The sequence below is a fragment of the Acomys minous genome (assembly GCF_964271855.1).
Source record: "Acomys minous genome assembly, chromosome: 15".
In the NCBI taxonomy this organism is placed as follows: Eukaryota; Metazoa; Chordata; class Mammalia; order Rodentia; family Muridae; genus Acomys; species Acomys minous.
In genome coordinates, this window is record NC_140497.1 from 2277101 (window position 1) to 2299084 (window position 21984).

A 21984-nucleotide genomic window follows, 5' to 3' on the forward strand; every position below is an offset into this window, starting at 1 on the left:
GAATTGAGAATGATTATGAAATGTTGATTCTCATATTAAATATGTGTTTCTAGAAAACTTTGGTGATGTACTTCTTCCTAAAGACACCAGGTAAATGAAAAAGTTTAGAAACAAAGGTTAACACAAACATTTCCCTTTTCTCTATTCACAGCTTAAATCAATGAAGATTATGTGTGCTTGTGAAGATGTTCATATTGAACTTAGCTATTATTTTTCAAATTTATTCTAATTACATTAAAACTATAATTGTACCTTTAGTTATTCAATATATAAGGAACATAAAATATAGTATATGATTGATCTTAAAATATGCCTTTGTTTCCTTTGGAGACAGGGTCTCACTGTATAACTCTGGTTTGTCTGGAACTTGCAATGTAGACTAGACTGGCCTCAAACTTATAGAGATCCCACTATTTCTGCCTCTCAAGTCTTGGGATTAAAGGCATGTGCTGCAGTATCAGGCTTAAAATGTACTTCTCAGAGCAACACAGAGATGTAAAAATTATAAGCTTTCATATGTCTCTAAACTATAAAATATTCATAAAGAACTTTGTCTAAAAATACCAAGAGTGTTAACAATTCACTTTACCAGACACTTTTAATTTTGGCAATGTCTTATACAGATAATTTTTAAATTTTACCTTAGTATGTAGTATTACACTGACTGTGTCTTTGACAAAATAGTGTATACAAGCTGAAGGGTGAACAGAGGGTCAGGGATCTCAGTCTACCATGGTGAGGGAGGCATGGCCACTGAGCAGCAGTGATGGGCTCCTTGAGGGGTTGTTCATAGTACTGGAAGAAGGAAACAAGTGGACTGGCACTCGCAAGGCCCCCTCTCCCTCCCCAGTGAGGTGTCTACATGCAACAGGTAACTAACTGAGGGAAGACGTAGAATTACACGTTTCAGTGTCTTTTACCAAAGATTCATTAAGTACATATTTGATGACAGCATTGGCTGTTAACTAATTTGAAACCCGTGTAAATGGTGCAATGTTTATTTTTAATGGAAAGTATTTCTTAAAAGAGAAATATATATAATTGCTTTGGCCTTTTCCAAAGCCCAACTACAGATACTTCTGCAAAGTCATCTTGTCTCAGAAACTCCATAAAGAAGAAGAAAAAAAAATAACAAATTTTCCTGACATTAATTTTTTTTTTATAGGAGAAATTAGAAAACTTTCCAAATGTGGAGAAATCCAGTAAAAGAGGAGACATGCCGGCAATGAGCCTCACTTTTATAGTATGGCCACAGTATTCTTGGCTGTTCTTACCATGGAGAACTAATTTCTAATTAGACTGAACACGGCACAAGGTCTCCAACACACAATGACTTCAAATCTGCTTCGGGCCTCTCGCGGCGTGTCTGCCTCGTGGGATAAGGAAGCAGGCCTGGCCAAGGCAACAGCAGTCAGCAGCGCTCCGCTCAAACCCCAAGTGCTTTCAAAACACCCCGTGCCTCTAATGCCGTAGATAAACATTTTATCTCTCCACTTTTGATAGCATATAATTTTCAGCCTTTGATCTCATGTAATTTAAGGTGTGGTAAGATGGATTTTGGCAGGGGCAGGCGAGGGAAAAGCAAGGTTTAGCACTTCGGTTCCTGGAGATTCCCATCCCAGACATGGGCTTGGCAAGCCCCGGGCTTGTATAGCCAGTTCGACTACAGGAAATAAAAGAGGTGCTATTTAAAGGAAAGAACTTGGGTTAGAATGGAAGCGCTGCTGTAAAAGATGTTCATCTCACATTGCCATATGGGCTCTTGGAACTTTTCCCATGTATATTAGCTGTGCTCTTGGCACTCGGATTGCTTTTGGCTCCGTGAAACGCAATTGCTGCTTTGAAGCTTGAAGGTAATGTCACGCGGCCACACCTTTGCAGCGGGGGAAAAAAAGTCATTGACAATTTCAACAAAAAGACCTGTGCGAAAAGCTCAACCTATCTCATCCGTCTTGGAGTTCCAGTCTATAACCACACATTCCAAGACAGTTGCGCATGATTAGGATTTGAGGCGGAAGCGTCCATTGATTTGTATGAGTAATAAAAGGAAGATTTTTTTCCATTGTAGAAAATTACACAAAACAAACACAGCATCTACCAAATTCCAGTGACCAGGAAGATGCTGTACTACTGGAAAGAATTCTGTACAGCCACCTATGAATAAGTTCTCAGCGAGTTCATTACCCCACAGCATTGCAAAACCCTCCAAGGGCACCATGCATAGTCATTCCTTTATGCATCCATCCACTCATTCAGAAAATTACCAACGCTGAGATCCAGGCTTGTGATCACTTCCTGCTCTTGCAGAGTACCCAGCCCCTTCACTGCAACTCACAGCCTCCCGAAACCGTAACTCTCGTTCCAGGGGGTCTGATGTGTTCTCGTTTGGCCACCAGGGACAAAGTATGTACGTGATGCACGTGTCTCCATGAAGGCAAGACACTCACATATAAAGATGAAATCTAAACAACTGTTTGAAGTTAAATAATATGCCAATCAGATCCCATAGACTAGACACCGTTTTTAGCTTGGGGTATTGCCCTATTCCTTTTAGACTATGGCCCATAAAGACACAAACTATATACTTTAACAATTACGGAGTCTTCATTTGTTTTAGGGATAAGAGTGTGGGCAGGTTTCAGGTCAAGACTCTGCCGTGTTCTATAAGCGCTTCAGTCGCATGGAGACTGCCACCTCTTTGTCACCCGTTGCCCTCCCCAGATCTCAACTTTCCAGTTACCACCACCCTTATGTTTCACCGCTGAGTCTTATTCTTGGCACTTGGAGCTGCTTTTGGATCTATTATGTGCAACTGCTGCCTTAGGTCTCCTATTTAAAATTTCCAATCATATAATTTTTTTTCCTGACTGGAAAATGGTCAGTATTTCAAATAGTAAAATAACATAAATGTTTTCATATTTTATTTTTTTATTTCATAATTTATTCAGTATTACCTTCCTTCCTCTGATCAGTATAAATAAAACAAACAAAACTAACACATGCGTTTTCCTCTAGTATATTTGTTACTATTGATATTTAGTAATTTAGGATTATACTAGATATAAATAATGGAGCAGAATTTAAATTGCATCTTATTTTAATAGTCTACACAATATTTTTTTGTAGTTTGTTGAACAACAATTTTCTAATTTTTCAAATTCCACAAATAGCTATTGATAAATGCAGATTTACTCAAGGACAAATGCAGATTTTATGTATATGTAGCTTTAATTCTTATGTATTATTAACTTGAATGTGATAGATGTTACGTCATTAATAGTACATTCCATTTTCCAGGATATTATTGAGGTTTTTTCCTTAATAGCCTCTCAACTGCTTGTGAGAATATATTATTTTCAATATAATATAATATTTTGGTTACATGTGCTGGGATTACAGGTGTGTGCCATTACACCCTGCTTAAATTCTTTAAAACTGTCATACTTGCATTCAAAGTATTTTGGTTACCTCTATCACTCACCCAACACATTCACCCTTCTCCCCATTCGCTCCCTAATTTTGTCTTCTTTATTTTACCAATAGCTCCTCAACTGTGGCTTGGGCCCCATGACTCCTCCCCCTGGGCGACATGACCCCTCCCCCTGGGCCCATGACTCCTCCCCCCTGGGCCCCATGACTCCTCCCCCTGGGCCCATGACTCCTCCCCCATCCAAGGTGACTGTTGACCGCCTTGATTGTGAACAACAAAAGTTATCATTTTCTACTCACAAACGCAAAACCCCGACATATCCAGGAAAGTAGCATTCTCAAGAGTTCCCCACAACTCCTGGCACTTACAATCTTTCTGTGTCTTCTTCTTTATAATAAAATATATGTCTGTTTGCATTTTCTATAGAAATAATTTTGCACTTTGTAAACAATAAACTGCCATTTCTTCTTAAACTTCATACATTTTTCTCATAGTTTTACAATGCTGACTCTGTGTAAATTTGTCAACATTCTCATCCTGCTAATGATGCACAGATTATTCGATTTATTAGGTTTAGATTTATTCATGTCTCATACATAATAAAACTAATATTGACAATAGTTTTTCTTTCTTCTATTATCTTTATAATTGACATAAAGGAGCAGAAGAGGTGGCTGAGAGGTTAAGAGCATTTTCTTGAAGAGGACCTGGGTTCAGTTCCCAACACCCACATGGTAACTCACAACAATCTGTGTGCTCAGTGGTCTGTTATCCTCTTCTGACCTCCTTCTGGTGTTCATACATACAAGCAAGCAAAATACCCTTGCAAATTAAAAAATCTTAAAAAAAAAAAAACCAATCTGCATGAGCTTGTGCCAGACATCAAAAGTCTACAGAGTTCTATATTCATTAGTATGTATGTAAAACAAATTATGTGCATAAAATATACATAGATACATAGCTTATCTGCATATATACATATGCAAGATATGATGTCTCAAGATGCCTTTACAGAAGGCATGCAGGAATGATTTTACGCAGAGAAGAATTTGACTACTTATGTAAGCTTTTGAATTGGCATGAGACTCTAGTTTTCCAATATGTCTTGAGTAACATATATTTAGGAATTCATCGGTTTAATCTAAAGTTTCAAGCTTATTGGCATACAGTTTTTAAAAAAGTCTTTATTTTCTTTCTTAAGCACATAACATTTAAGTACTGAGTTTTCTACTTCCAAATATTTGTGCCTCTCTTTCTCTTTGTTCTAACTCACCCTTCTTGTGCCAGTTCTGAGTCTTTTCAAGGAGCCAAGTCTTGGTTTAATTGGTCCCTTGTAGTACAAGTTCTAGTTTGTAATTTCATAAAACTTTGCTCTTATATTTATTATTTACTCTATCTATAGTCTTTGATTGATTATGTCCATATTTTATTGTTGTTAATCACATTTACTTATTTATACCTATGTCTATGTATGAATATGATTGAACAAAATGGTAGGTCTGGAGGTTAAAGGACAGATGTGGACATTGCTTCTTTCCTTCTAGGATGTAGGTTTCAGGGAATGAACTCTTGTCATCAAGCTTAGCAGCAAGCAACATCGCCTCCTGAGCCACCCCTCTGATCCTTGTTTTATTTTGTATTTCCTTAATATTGACTTATAATGAATTTAAATAATATTTTACTAATTCTTTAAGAACTTTTTACAATGTTCTTTTTATAATACCAAGCACTATTCCTTTCCTAAGTCCTCCAAAGCCACGCCAACTCCCTAAAAGCCACGCCCACCTCCCTAACATCAGTTAGGAGTTTGAGGCATTCATTACTCTCTCCCCCATACACAGTAAGATGTTGACTGGAATGATATTGTACAGGTTTTCTGCAAGTATCCACAGCCGCCACGAGTTTCTACCAGAGCAGGGGCCCTGTCCAGATCCTCCCAGGCCAGTGGGTCTTAGGGTAATTGTTCCCCCCTTTCACAATGATTCCTGAGCGCTGGAAATTGGGTGTGATGTAAATATTCCATTTATGGAACGCTCCCCAGTCATTTATTTATTCTATGCCCACTGTGAAATTGTGAGTCTTTGAATTTACCACCCACCTCACAAAGAAACGTCTCTGATAGGTTTGAGAGCTGCAATAATTAATGAGTAGACAGACATGATCTTTGATGACATTTTGATATTACGTCCACTTATCAAAATAATAGTGTTAGGTTTACCCTTGAGAAATTTGAGTTCCCAACATTTTGTACGACTAGTTGTGTATTTTCTTCCTGTAGAGAAGTCCTTTCATCAATCAGAAAGTTGCTGGTTACCTCCATAGTTATGCCATGATTGGATTCATTGCACCCACTGTTGTATCAATCGTTGTTGCTAATCAGAGGGCTCAAAGCTGGGTAAGAATGCTGAAGATTTCCCCCCATTTCTATCAGTCTGCACAGCACCTCCCAGTACTGTGAGGATGAACCACCATGAAGCAATCTTCCTAGTCAGTAACAACTTGATTCTTGATTTATGTGTGTTCTAGGACCAATATAAGTGGTATCTTTAGCCACAGGGTTTTTACCATTAAGGTTTTTTTCAGTTGGGAGCAATAATAACATCCTGTATTTTTTCAAGGGTTGTAGACATCTTTGACCAACAACTGGAGAGGGGAGTAACCCACAGTTTTTTTCACAAAATATGGCTTCTGAGAGGAGCATAATTTGCTTTGGAGGGTAACTTCAATAATCCAAATAAATTCAAATAATCCAAATATATATATATGTATATTATATGTAATATATATTAGATAGATGAGTGGCAGACAGCAGACAGACAGACAGATAGTTTAGTAGCCTATAAAATAGTGGGTTTTTATAATGAATTTTTATGTGCTGACTTTGATAAAACTTACTGAAAGGTAATCCCCTGAATTTCTTTCGCCATAAATTTCTAGTAAGGGTAGATTCTCCCAGCAAGATCGAGTGGCAGTCTTGCAGCATACACACTCCAGTCATTTTATCCGAAGTCTAGTTTAGGTTCTTTTACAAATAATATGGAAACTGAATTGTCTAACATTAGCTAATTTTGGATTGATCAGATGGACCCCACTTAATAGTAAAGACATCCTTTCGAATCAGAGACCAAGCACCCCTTAGCCATAAGAAGACGCGTGGCTGCTGAGCTTGAAAACCTCCCTGTTACTTTCCAGACTTTCATCTTGAAACTGTACCCTTCAGCTTGTGCTATCTGCAATATCTACCTGATCATTGGGTCGCCTTCTTCTGCTGGCTTCCTGGTCTAACTTCTCTAGTTAAAAATAATAATAATATGTCACAACATTTTCACAGATCACTTGGAAATTATATTAATACTCTCCTATTTAAAGTTATACCAGCTACACTTGATTTATCGTCTATCTAAAATACACTAATGTCGTTCTGAAAATGGAGTGGTATAAGAACTGTATTTTCTGTTGGTTATAGGATTCAGTTCAATTAGGTACTCAAGTGGAAGATATTTTTACTATATGTTTGTTTGTTTATTTTTACTTCCCCAATGACAATTACAATTGATTTCACAATCGGTTTAGTTTAGACTCATCCATCTGTTTAGCCAAGCATTTGTGCATGCGTTTCTTTCATCTCAGTCTTTGCCTGTGTGTAAGCTTTCTTGCCACAAAAAGATTATAATATGGAATTGTTATTGATACCTGATCATACCAAATTTATTTTTTTCCTATGGCATGGTTTACAATTTTATTCTAGTAACTGAAAACAAATTACGACTTTGTGTAGAGTCATAGGCTCATAATTACAGCATTCTGGTGGATGAGGGCACCGGTACATTCTGTTTTAACTTATATGACTTACCATTAGAATTTAGTGGTTAGAGTATTTATCATTTTCAGGTAAATTTTCCTATACCTGTGCAGTTTTCTGGTTACACTTTTCCACATTGAAAAAGATAAGAAAGTGATTCAGTATATATCAGAGCAATCCACTCTTCCCTCCATCTCAATTTCTTTCTAGGTTGAATTATATACATAATTATACAATTTCATTTGACCCTGTCTAGTTCACTGACTCTATCTTCTTTCACTGGGAAGCACTACTGCTTTCATGTGTGTATGTTTTGAATTGCAGTTACTAAAATCATTTTTCCAAATCTTTTTATTTTATTTTATTAATTTATACATATTATATCTCAATTGTTATCCCACCCCTTGTCTCCTCCCATTCCTCCCTCCCTCCCATTTTCCCCTTACTCCCTCCCCTATGACTGTGACTGAAGGGGACTTCCTCCCCCTTTATATGCTCATAGGGTATCAAGTCTCCTCTTGGTAGCCTGCTATCCTTCTTCTGAGCACCACCAGGTCTCCCCATCCAGGGGACATGGTCAAAGGTGAGGCACCAGAGTACGTGTGAAAGTCAGTCGTCACTCTCCACTCAACTGTGGAGAATGTCCTGTCCCATGAATGTCTTCACTTACAAGGAAAGAGGGACAGAGGGGAGGACATCCTATTGGGACTCTAGGTGAGAGAAGCATGGGAGAATGGGGAAATAGAAGGATCCAGAGGGTCCTAGAAACCTACAAGAAGAACATTATGATAGGCAGATCTGGGCCCAGAGGTCCTGCTCAAACTATGGTACCAGCCAAGGACAATACATGCAGTAAACTTCTAACCCCTACCCAGTTACTGAAATCTTATTAACAGAATTTCTCTCTCTGAGTTCCAAATATGTCATGCTGTGAGTAGCTTCTCATTTATCTGCATATGTCTCCTCTTCCATAAAACACAGTAGATTGTTTCTAGCTGTGTTGGCTCTACTGTTCATTAAGTTATTGGATTGTGTTTTTTAGAATCCTGCCTATAGAAGAATCATACAGGAATCCTTGACCTGTGTCTCTCGTTAGGTTGTGACACAGACTGCATCTCGTGCTTGAAAACTAAAACCTAGAGTAAAGGTGCATTTTGTCGTGGAGTGACTGATGCTGCCCCTGTTTATATGGGTGAGGCGTATTATCAAACTAGATATTCTTTAACAGAAGGCCAGGGGTTGAGGGAAGAATCTTAAATTTCATAAGGCAATATGCATTTGGGCTGCAAATCCATACTTTTCTTCTGGTTCAACTTACCTGAAGCGGAGCTTCCTACATTTTCAGCTTAACTTAGATAAAGCGTTCTATTATGTTACTCAATTCTGAGGGCTTTAGGCAATAACTTTTATCCTTCAGCCTGATAAATCACTCAGTATAAAAATTCATTTTTTTCCTGAGCTAGAAACTTACCTGCAGACAATTTCTATGTTCAATTTTCCTTCAATTCCAGTCTCATAATTTCTTCATGCCATTCTACTTTAAACTATTTAAAATGAAATATCCTTCATATTTCATGGCATGAATACTTCTGAATATATAAATAAATAAAAATAGGATTACAGGGTGAGAAAGGACAGAGGCATTTTGTACTGGTAACACAGGGCTCCATGTAAATTAGTCTACCACAGCCAGTTATATATGTTAAAGACAGATATGAGAGAATGCAGAATATGAAGAACAGTTAATTTCAGAGACCAATGGGCACAAATACATGCTCTAGTCTTTTGAAATCTTTTAGTAATATATATCTTCCATGTCCTAGTCCCAACACTTTCACATATCTGTTTTATATAGAAGCCACCACTTATTCATGGAAGAAACATTTGAAGAAACACAATGGACGCTAAGGAAAGAGGAATATTAAGCCTGTTGTGATGCTTTCCGATGCATACCTCTGAGGTTTAATTTCTGAGTTGCAGACAGAAGCACATTAAGACATCAGATAATTTAAATAGACCGACTAAGGCATTAAATTTTAACAAGCTGGCCAGAAGTTTCAGGAAGATGAAGTGGTGAAAATGAAATTCACAAAATTCTCAAAATATTTAAAAATTCAAATTAAAATTTTTCTCTGGCAAATAATTGGATAATAAAGACGATGACAGTTACAATACTTCTGTTCCTGAATGATTCTGTCTATCCTCGTGTAAAACGCCTTGCACTTGCCCCTCACGTCCACTGCAGTCTCACGAGTCTGAGCACCTGAAACTCTTTCACATTGGTAGCCTGATGTGAGAAGGTCAGTTCAGGGTTCACAGTGAAAGAGCAGTTCAGGATCTGAAGGTGAGTTAAAACCAGACATTACGGTAAGATAACACGTCATACAAATTCACAACCTTCTACGCTTCAAGACACGACATGCCCAAGTAGCCACAAAGGAAACAACACGTGCAGCTGAATTGACATTTTACCCATTTTTTTTTTGTGAATTGAATTTCTTTTATTATTAACTTACATACTTATGATAAAGAAATTGAAAACTAAAACTTCTCTAGACCTGGAAGTGGCCGCGATCGGGTCCCAGCCCTCTGAGCTCCTGAAACACAGCCTGGATCCCCTCCATTCTATCCCCACTTTAGAGCATTATCTGAAGACACTGATCTTTTCATAGTTTTGGCAACCCCTTTTCCACTATGAGTGTTCAGGAATGTACCTTAGAATCACATTATTTCACCACAAAGTTCACACATGCCGTCTTCCAGACTCAACTCCCGGCGTTTGCCAGCGTGCCTAGCAGGCATTAGCCATGTGCGCTACTTAATATGGCTTTTCAGAACACTGCCTCCCCCACTAGTTTTCTTTCCTGTGTTTACACTGGCAACTCCAATGTTGCTTTATGCCATTTTTTTGCATCTAATTGCCTAGAATTTTATATTAAGCACAAAATAATTTCCCTGGAAATATGCATTCAGAAATATATGGAGGGTGAGATCATGCAGTAAAAATTTGCAAAGGGTGAAGGCAACTTCAGCACTTAATGTTTAGCTTTGTTGGATTATATTTTCCACTAAAATGATGGCCCCCTTATGAATAATTGCAATTCCAGTTAAAATGTTTTACTAAAATGGATTTCTGCATATGTTAGCCCAATCATTTTGAAGAATCAAATGTCTGTTCCTGATTAAAATTATTTTGGAAATAATATTGAAATTTTATGTAATAAAATTAGAAAGCTAAAAATATATGAAGGTTTTTAAAAAGCTCTCTGCTAATTTATTTGTTTAAAAACATCAAAAATTTTATATTAAGTGGTGTCTTTTGGTTCTCAATTAAAATACTTTTCATGAAATGTCACCTTAATTTGGGGTGAGCTGATGTATCAGTAACTAAATGATCATCAGTGGCATGAAAAGTCAAACGTGACCCAAAATTTGAGAGATATCAAGACAGGGGTACATTAGTCTTGCATTAGTGTATAGGTATGCTCATGACACTTATGTCAAGAATAAGCCAAAGCCAATTAAATCAACACCATGCTTGCACACTGAACATGAAATACATACAAAACTCTATGAAGTTCAATTAGGGACAATTCTTTTACTTTTACACTATGAGATTTAGTTTCCCTAAAGGTTATGGAAGAAAACACCGGGAGCTTTATTGTTTGTTTTATTGCATGCATGTGACAAAAGCTCAGAAACTAGCGCGAGGACAATGTGAATCACTGCAGCGGTGCGTGACGTCACCAATGTCGGCACTGCTCTCTACAGCTCTTTAATATGGATGACACTTACCCAGTCTTTATTTCATAGCAGGCTATGAAACAAATGAGTTTAATTTGCTAACTGCAGTGACCAGGATTCATATATTAAAGTGACGATAAAAATAAGAACGGCACCTCACGTACACTGCCCATATTCCAGTAGGTTGCCCTGCACCCATGTGCACACTGGAAGAACCAGGCAGACCCAGGAGTAAGTAAGTACATAAAAGTGGGGGGGGGGCAGTGAAGGGTAGATTTCATCTAAACACATTGTGTGCACTACAAAGTTCTCAAAAAATAATTTTTAAAAATATAAGCCAAATATTCTGTGTGTACTCAAAAGTAAAGGCAATATCTACTACTTAGCATTCTTTCAAATGAGCGAACAGCACACACATTCACACACGCGCACGCGCACACACACACACACACGCAAATGTGCATTTGTATCGTAGAGCCGTGTCCGTTGGCTCATTAAGCACCCAGGTGCGCACACTATCTCAGTGGCCCTTGCCTACTTCCGGCTCGTTGCATATTTTTGCTGATGAGAAACTTAACTTGTCTTTTCTCATATGGTTCACTGTTAACCAACTCTATGTTTTATGATTCCCTTTGTGTTATTCTACAGAAATAAAAATTATGTCACTCTTTTGAGAATATATCATGCCTATAAATTTTCAACAAGCAACCTGAAGCTCAGTTACTTCTGATCATATGAGGGAAATTTTAAGTGGTCCTTATTCAAGCACATAAAAATGAGAAAATAGAATAAACTACATTATTCCCACTGGATCAATAAAGACTGCATTCAGAATTTAAATATATATTCCCACTTCAGTCAACCTTACTAGGAAAAAGTCAACCATTTTGAAGGAAAGTTTGCCAGTGGTTTTTCTTAAGCTTCGATTATCCATATAACGTATGGAAAACTAAATAGGGTAAAAAGGAATCTAGATTTGCTCACTGACACCTTTTTTAAATATAATGGGGAAAAAGAGACAACTTGTATCCCAACCTGAAACGGGAGCCCAGAGCTACAGAAAACTCAATTCAAGCCTATACTAGATTCTTGTCACCTCTCACCCAGCTGTGTGGCCACTAAATGTCCAAGAAACAGTTCTATTGTCGATCTTTCTGCAGACTGAAGGAACAGACTTTTGGCAAAGAATAGAGACAAGAATGGAAAAGCCATTTTCTTGCATTGCGTACGTCTTTATTCATGCCAACTACACCCCTTCTTCTGGTAAGAGAGTTTTAAGTCTGAACTTGTGGAAGGTAACATTAGGGGTTCGCTATGGGGATTCACATCTGGGGGGAGGCCTGTGTGTGAGGACCCGCTACCCAAATCCTTTCTTCACATTTTAAATAGAAAAGCTTCCTCTTCATAGCAGTTTTTTGTTTTGTTTTGTTTGTTAGGGTTCACGTGAACCCTAGGGTTCATGTGAAACTAAGCCCTTAACACTGAGATGCTCAGTTTGCCATATTGACACTTTCTTCTCACAAAGTGGGTCTTTTCTCACCACTTAAAATCACAGAAAGCAGGCCACCACTTGTATAAGTTTTCTGCTTCCTACGGGCTTAGTTTCTAAAGGGTGCCAAATGAGTGAATATTCGTGGTCCATTTGCATCAAATGTATCAACAGTAAGTGCTCATTTTATTATAGTTGGATATAGTGCTACACAAAGATCTACTTTTCTTGCAAACTTGTTTAAAAACCATCTGTTCTCCATGCAAAAATCACAAATGGTTAAGAAAGCATATAAAAAAATAGAAAGTAAAAAATCCTCTTTATAAACAAAATACCCAGAGGCTTAGAATTTAAATAAAGGAAGTAGGAAAAGCAAACAAACAGAGACCAAAGAAGAACCAGCTTTATAAACTTCCCCATTGCAGGACCTGGGTAAAGACTTCATATACTTTTATGTTAGAAAATCTGGCTGGAGATTAAATGCAGGGTGAATATTTGGAGTGGAGGAGAGTTGTGCTTCATCTGAACTCATTCTTTTATCTCTCGCTATGACTCTGTATTGTTTAAAGATGATGTTGGGTAGGATAGATTGGCTGAGGAAACACAGAACAGGCCCGGTCTAAGAATTTATTTGCTGCAACCCTGCATTCTTGTAATGTTTCTCCTGGTGCCTTTCAGAATCAAGTGGAAACAAAAACAGCAAAGTGACTCACTTTATGATAAATGGACATTCTCAAAAAACATGAGCCTGTAATGCCAGCCAGGTTTACTGATGCAAAGTCCTCAAAAAAAAATAAAAATAAAAATAAAAAGAGAGAAAAATAGAAAAGGATCTCTTCCAATGCCAATCTAACCATAGCTACAGACATTTGATGGAAAAAAGGAAGATACTCCCATGTTTTCCGATAGGAAGGAGGCAAAGTTTAGAAGAAAAGTGGACTCTAACTCTTAAAAGTTAGGAATCTGTGGTCACACTGGTAATTCAAGTGCAGGCTTTCCACTTATTCCAAGTAAATATAAAAATTCTGGCCCTTTGGTAGAGGTTTACATGTATGGAGGTTTGAATACGAAATATCCCCATGTATGTGATTATGTATTTGAGCATTTGGTAGCCAATTGGAGCTATGTTTGGAGACGTCATGGAACCTTTATGAGGTATAGACTTACTGAAGGATGTACATCACTGGGTGAAGGTTGTAGGGTTTGTTTATGGCCTTGCTCCCGTTCCTGCTTTCTCTCTGCTTCCTGTGTGCAGGCAGCTATCATCCTGTTCCAGCTAAACATGCCTTCCTATCCATTATGGACTCTAAACTGGAACAGGCCCTTTTCTTCACTAACTTACTTTTTGTAAGGGTACTTTAACACAGGAAACAGAAAGCAAGTGTTACAAAATGGATTTTGTGAAATGAAAAAGTCATTGGTACACTCCATCAATGGAGCTCACTAGGATTTTAGAGGCCAGATCACAGGAGAGTGAAAAGGCTCATTTCTAATACTGTTTAGTTGCATGCAAATCCAAGAGAGAAATCGTGTATATTGATTTTAGTTTTGATTGAAAGAGTGGAGTCAATTGAGGACAAAGAGAAGTTCAGTGCAACTCAGAAGAGCGCTATCACAATGGGAGAGGTTAGCTGCTTGGAGACTTCCATAGAGACTTTCAATCACCAGATGAGAAATGGGATGTCTTAGAAGGCTTCGGTTATGATCGCTATAGTATATACTTATGAGTTTCTGACAAAAGCGCTAATTTAGAGTGTGGCAGTTTCCCCCTTCTGTGTAGAGTCAGGGTTACTTGTCATTTAAATAGTTGGCTACAGGTTTTCAGGAGCCAGTGGGACTTCTTCCCTGCCTCCCAAATATCATCTGTTTAGATAGACACATCAAAGAAACAATGTGGTATGGACATTGGGGGATAGAAAACTGTTATTAGTATATAGTATATGAAAAATATCTATTTTCATAAAAAAGACTAAATGTACAATGAGCAATGGAAGTATGCATCCAATTAACTGCCAAAGGTCAAGGGAGGCTCTGCAGACCCTGGTGCCTTGTAACCATTGCTCCCTTGTAAAGGACGAGTCTTACTGTGCCCTATGAAAGATAGGGCTTTTGTCAGGAGACATAATTTCATGAGCTTCTGGTGGTTTGTTTGTTTGTTTGTTTGTTGTTACTTTGTTTATTTTGCTATACATTGCTAGAAAAAGGTGACAAGAAATAGTGCTAAACATCAGTCCAGGTGTTTCTGAGAACATATTTTAGGAAGAGATTAAGTGGGCAGAATGCCCTCTATAATGTGGCTGGATAGAGCTTGTGTGATTATTTGAAAGTCCTATAAGGGGAAGACTATAGTTTCCTGAGAGAAAGACATGTCTCCCTATAGACAGACACTGTCAGTCCCAAAACACAACTTCAGTGCTCCCTTGCTTTCTAGCCCTGTATCATTTGGACTTAGCAACCTTCACAATCTCATGACCTGGTATCTTAAATTAAATCTTTCTAATATATAGACACTGCCAACTGGGTCCTTTTTTCTCTGTAGACCACTAAGTAAGTAGCCTGTATGTCAGATTATCATACAAGAAGGTTTTGCTTTAACGATCGTTTAATACATCTATTAGTCATTACCAGCCTCTATCAAAAGACCAGAAAACTAGTGTCCAGAGAAACTGATTAACTTCACCAAGTCACTGGTCTAATAGCAGAGCATAAATAAGTCCTCTGTCACTACAGGGCCTGTGCGTTCCTTACCTGATACATCTTGCATTTACCTGTTGTTGAGGGATGGACTGATCTCATGATTTCCTTGAGACCAAATTATGCAGAACAAATAAACACAGCTTCCTCTGTAAAACCAATAACGTGTCTGACAGAGCCAGCAACAGCCTGGGGGAGATGTTGCTTCAGATTCTGAAATCACAACATATCTGCCATGTAGGACTATGGTTGCCAGGCTGTTGGGTGTCTGGTCTGAAATGTTCTGTAGATACTCTGTTCCACTCTTGCAAAATTGTTTGATTATTTTACCTTGACTGTCTTACTGCATAACAGATTGTTCTAATGCAATCTCATTTTCCTCCAAAGAATGATATAAGATGTTGCACTTCTTAAGTTTGTTTGCCACTGTGAAAGACCTCTAAATCCCAAACGTATCTATTTCCTTATCTTCTGATTGCATAGTCTTCCCTCTCAGTGACTTTCTTCTTCTACCTCAGTCATGGTGTCAAATGAAATTCTGTTAAGCTTAATTAAAAGATCATTATTACCCACAGAATGATAGTTTTGTAAGTTTAAACTCATCCAGCTCTCATGAGCACTTCTAATATTACAACTCCATGTCAGCTCCATAAACAAGGATATATTCTAATATGCAAGAGTGACAAGATCACCTGCAACCAGAGGAATTTCATGTGGTTGTTTAGGACAAGTATACGTGTTTGTGTATTGTATGGGGGGAGGGGTGTGTGTGTTGCCTTCTGTTAAGTGAATGGGAAAAGAACTATTTCAGAGCTCACACAGTGTGTTGGCAAAAGTAGGCTCACAGAGCAATTAGAACAAGTGGGTGACTGACTCATTTTTTCATGTATTCTTCTTGCATTAAACACAAGATTGAAAGAAGAAGCATAGTCAAGTTTCTTTCTACTTTGTTTCAACAAATGTTACTCTGAAATGAAACTAAGAAAAATTGTATCCATGTAAGTTGAAATGAGTGCAATGTTTCCACACAGTAAATCTTTGATTTGTATCAGCACATGACAGGTGTTTCCAACAACTGATATACCTAACATTTTTATATGTTTAAAAATGTAAGCTCTTGGAGCATTCATAATACCATAATATACAGCTTACACATTAAGGAAGTGGAGGAGGATTCAGGTTTTCTTAGTGGGTGAGGAATAAGGACAAATAAACTATATGAAACTCTCAATAAATAAATTAATTAATGAAATCTAGATTGAAACTCATACATTTGAGGAAAAAAAGGTAATAAATAGTAATAAGAAGTAGAGGACATACTGCCATTTGACAACTCCTAATGACAGCTGATTTTTATAGATTAATTAGAAAATGTTTTTGTATAGAAATTTTAGAAAATAATGTACTCAGAGTGCCACAAGTCAGCAAGTCTCCAACTATATACAGACACACATAAATATGCATCCATGTATGTATAGTATATTACATTAAACTGCATATTGTTACAATGAGTGCACTTGCCAGTCAACTATAACCAAGCCATTAAAGGTAACATCGCTATCACCATGTGGTACCTAGTGCACTGCCCTGAATCACACACAGGGTCACATAAGTGCCGTCTTATGAGGAACATTTCAGTTTCCTCTAAACTCAGAGCTACAGTAAAGGAACACAGAATGGAAGGCACTCCAAGCTTTTCAGAACTTCATTGTTGGGGAAACTAAACCAACTATTCCATCATATAATCAAACAAAATCATTCCCATTGACAAATGTTAAACACACACACACACACACACACACACAGAGAGAGAGAGAGAGAGAGAGAGAGAGAGAGAGAGAGAGAGAGAGAGGGAGAGACCTAAAATGGTAAATAACAAATCCTGAAAAATGCAACCTTTTATTTCAATCCGCCTCAGAAAGACAATGTGGAAACATACATTTGAATGATTTTATATATTAGTATAAATTACTACAAATTAGAATGAATTACTACAAATTTTCTAAATGTCATGATTTCTTTTTTATTAAAAAAAATCTTTTCTCATGTAATATATACATCTCTACCACAGTTTTCTCTCTTTTCTTCCCCAGATCCACTCCCACTCTATTTCCTTTCAATAAAAAAGAGGCCTCCAAGAGACAACACCTAAACAAGACAAAACAGGATACAATAAGACAAGGCAAAAGCACTCAAACCAAGGCTGAACAAGAAAACACAGTAGGAGGAAAAGTATCCCAAAAGCAAAGAAAAGAGTAAAGAAGAAGTCATGCACTGGAAAAAATAACTCTGCATGTGTAATGTCTGTTTATATAATACAGATAGGGATACTGTGACAAATAACCCCAATTGATTGATATATGATAGATAAATAGATAATAGATAGATAGATACATAGATAATAGATAGGTGATAGATAAATGACTACGGCTAGATCATAGATAGATGCATACATACTTACATGTATGCATACATACTTACATTATATATAGATGGTAGATTGATAATAAATATAGAGCTATAGAGATATTGCAAGAAAAGTAAGTATACTAAAATCACAACTGATGAATGTAGATTGTTTCAACTTGTTAATATATTTGCAATTTTTCAAAACAAAATGTTATATATAATGTACAACTATTTTTCTTTTATAATAAACTAAAGGAAAACACATGATGATATTTCCAAATAGAAAGAGCAGTAGAATCAAACCTGATATTTTCTGAGTCTTCAGGGCACACCATCTTCACATATTCTTGAAGAAGAGACAAAGTGAACAGGGTGAAAGGTGACTCAGAAGTGTTCCGCATTGACGAGTAATAAAGTGAGTGCATGCTATGCAAGAATTGGATTTGGGGTTTTAGTGGGCACAGTGCACCGTCACCATCCCATATGGACTTTGTTTTTTAGCAGTATTGACATGAGCGGCTGTTATGTAGAAAGCCGCTCTAATGTTGACTCATTAGAGTCAACAGACACCAAGCAAAGTGTTCAATCCAACTGTGGTATTTTTTAAATGTCATGAATTCATTTTTCCCCTTTTTCATTAATACTTCCTTTATATAATACATCCATTTACAGTTTTCCCTCTTTCAGTAGTGGTGAAAAAGTGAGACAGAGGAAGGAATGCCTTCATTACTATGTCAACCTAACGATGACCCCTTGAACTGTGCATCTACTGTGAGAGTTTATTATTTTACAGGAGCTATATATGCTGAACAAATAAAGTGTTTTTGGGTTCTGTAGACATGGCAAAAATCCCTCAGACATGGATTATCCAGCAACTCAGCACCATCTTTCAAGCCATTGCTCAAAATCAAAAACATACTCAAGCCCATAAAAGCTGAAATCAAGATAGCAAAGGCCATTTGGAAAGGATGTTATTCCTTAGACTTATGTTGACATTTCAATCGATAGACAAAGTGCCTTATGCTGTTATCAGTTTAATAGGGAAATTTACAATTTTAATGGTCATTTTGGGTCAGATCCAAACACTTGAGCCTTCTTAAGCTTAGTTTATCTTCCTTGTTGTTTTGTTTGTTAGGATTATACAAGTTGATTACTAAAGGTTGTTTATTCTTAGTCTAAGTTGCCCATTGTTGGTGAAAATTCCTTACCAACATTAGTTATCAGCTGATGTCTCATAAAATACATACGAATGACAAATTTATCAGTGAAGATAGAAGAACAAACAAAAGTTTCTCAAAACAAAGTTGCCCCAAAATGAGCCTTTTTGTGTGTATTCTCCAGACTCTGTGAGAATGCTCATTTGATACTCATTTTGTCATCAACAGCATCATGACTCTTAAAGCAGAATTCTCTTTGCTCTTCTTTCTCTCAAACAGCAAGCCAAGACTCTGCTCCCCGATTTGATGTACTACACAAAGAGAGCATTAGAAGTACTACACACTTCAGGCATGTGGATATTAAAGAGACATAGATGACACCATCTAGCTGTTGGCACAGGTCCTTCAGTGACCTCAGACATACACCTGCATTTCCCAGAAATACCAACTAAGTGGAGCCATTCTTCATCCTTTATTTTATCCATTCGCTTCACTGGGATTCATTAATAACTGAAAGTATTGACTAGTTTTCTACATTGCATTCTGAAACTATAGCCCAATTCTGAGACCATGATCCATGAGTACACTTCAAAAAGAATTACATTCTGAAAACAAAGTAAGCATCGCTCGCCCATTTTCTTTGTTGAGATACCTTAGGGTAGTAACAATTAATTCATAAATTTCATTGTCCCCAGCTAAAATAGAGACACTATATATTTTTACAGTGGTTAGAGTCACCTAACAAATATATATTATCTGTATAATGCTACTAGCATGTATATATTTTTTGTCTCCATGACTATTTGGCAATGGACAACCGATGGTGTGCTTTTCCCTGGGGAAGACCTATACTCCAATTTCCTTAGTTGCCTATAATTCTTTGTTTGAGGTTGAGGCCACATACGGTTTGGCAAGACCATTGGTGTCATCTTTGTTCAACTTATGTTTGTTAGTCCTACTGGTAAGACTTTATGGGTATAGCTTCTGACTTTACTAGAAAATACAATCTCACAGCAAACTCCCTGATCTTGCGGCTCCTATGATCTTTCGATCAATCTTCCACAATGCCCCCTGAGCCTTAGGTGTGGGGACTGAACACGTTACATTTAAGAATATAAATGTATATACATAAACACATATGTGTGCAATAACAATTAATTTAAAAAGGGAGCATGAATTTGAAGATGCATGGGGAGGCATATAGGGGAAAGAAGTGAAGGGAAATGAAATTATACCATAATCTCAAAAATATAGTATCAATAAATATAATTAGGTTTATAAAAAAAATAAAATTATACATTTGTACAATTTCAAATATGTAAGATAAAGTGTCATATGTGTGTAAAATAACAAATCAATGATATATTTAACTATAAAAACAAACATCAACTCCAGAATCCTGACTACTTTTAAAACCTCACATAGATGAATGGCGAAAGGAGGCTAAGGATGAAGGTCAGTTGTAAAAGTCATGAGCTGAGTGTGTGTAAGGTCCTGGCTTAGAGCTCAGCATAGGAGTGAAGGAGTGAATAAGCAAGCAAGACAAATAGATAAGAGGGCTGGACAGAGACACAAAAGTCCCTGAGAAGTAACTGCTTTGTGTGCATAGTCACTGTCTTCTTTCAATACATCTTAGTCAGTCCAGTCCCCTGAGTCCATGTGATCACCGTTTGCTTTCACGTGACTCGGTCAACTCAGCAAACTGAGGCACAAGACTTAAGACTGTGAGTCAGTGCAACCATCTTATTTGAAAGCATGGAATATGGCCTTCAGCTGATTAAGCAGTGGCTTCTTGCATCGCTCATAAGCCTCTGTACCTAAGCTTCTAAGTGATAAGCCTTAGCTTCTCCTACCCCAGACCCATGTAATGAAAATTATCCTGTACCTCACTTCAATGCTTGAAAGAGTTTACATTTATATTCAAAGCCTTAAGTATTCCCTCCCAAATGAAAGTTAACTTGTCAAGTGGTGGTGGTGGTGGTGGGTGCTTAGACCTCCAAAGAAATAGACTGCTACCATTAAATTAAGTCTTTCCCTGGGATCCTCAGAAATTAGGGTGAAAGCTAGAGTCATGCTGTATCTTGCAATGTACTTAGGGAGTACGTGTGCTAGCCACACTCTGAGTATACTTGGCTGAGTATGTTTCCAGTACATTCCACATTCTATCTTGGGATCACAATCATTTTCTTCTCAAAAGCCTCTGGTGCCTGAGAAGCCAACTCTAACACAAAAACACACACACGCCACATACATCACACATATAGAGACAACACACAAATACACACACACATACACACACACACACACACACACACACATACACACACGTATGCAAGCACAGACTATGGGCAGCATATAGGGAAGATTGTTCCCTTGATTCTTCTGGCATATTAATAACAAAAATATGTTCAAAGGTGACTTGCTATGTGAACCTTTTAAGAGGTTGGAGTACTTTTCATAAATTTTGTTTCCCCAGATGTCCAATTATTTAAAAGTAGCAAAACAGTAAATCACTGGCAGAGTTAACACCAAATGTTAGTTCTGAATGATGCTGCACAGCTGTGGGGACTGGGCTACGAAGCAGAAGTCTTCATTTCCTATAAACAAAACAAGGCTGCATGTACAGTAAGCTATAAGTTTTGTAGTGTGATAAAAAGGCCATTTTTGATGTAAAGAGTAGCTTTTCCTTAATAATGCCAATATGTTCATACACATGGGAAAAGGTACGTGATACAGGGGATAACACCTTTAAGAATTCTGTTTTAATGACAACTAAATGAAATAAAGAGAAGTTAACACATTGAAGAATAAACAGCCTTAATATTATGTCCGTGCCAGAGGAAAAAGCTTCAAAAAATATGTAGAATTGGATAATTCACTCTCTTAAAAAATAGAAATTTGTCCTGACATAGATTAACTGGTTCTGGTAGGGAAAACCAACACTTCAGGGCCAGACATTAGGTTTCTTAAACCATGGTTACTGTATATCAAAAAGCACCAGACGGCACCAGCATCCATGGTGTCCACATTACAAGAAAGGACCCAGAGTTTAGAAAGTCCTGCCATTCCATGAAGGCAATAGGCCATCTCTGTGTATGGTTCCATGAGGAGGTTTGATGTCTGATTTCTAGTGCTGTTTGCTGCATAAATTTCCTGGTAAAGACAGTCTTCAATAGCAGGCACTCTGATGCAAACTGTACAAAAATGTAAGGGACCTATTTTCTCCCTAAAGGGAAATGCTTATAGTAAATAAAACAAG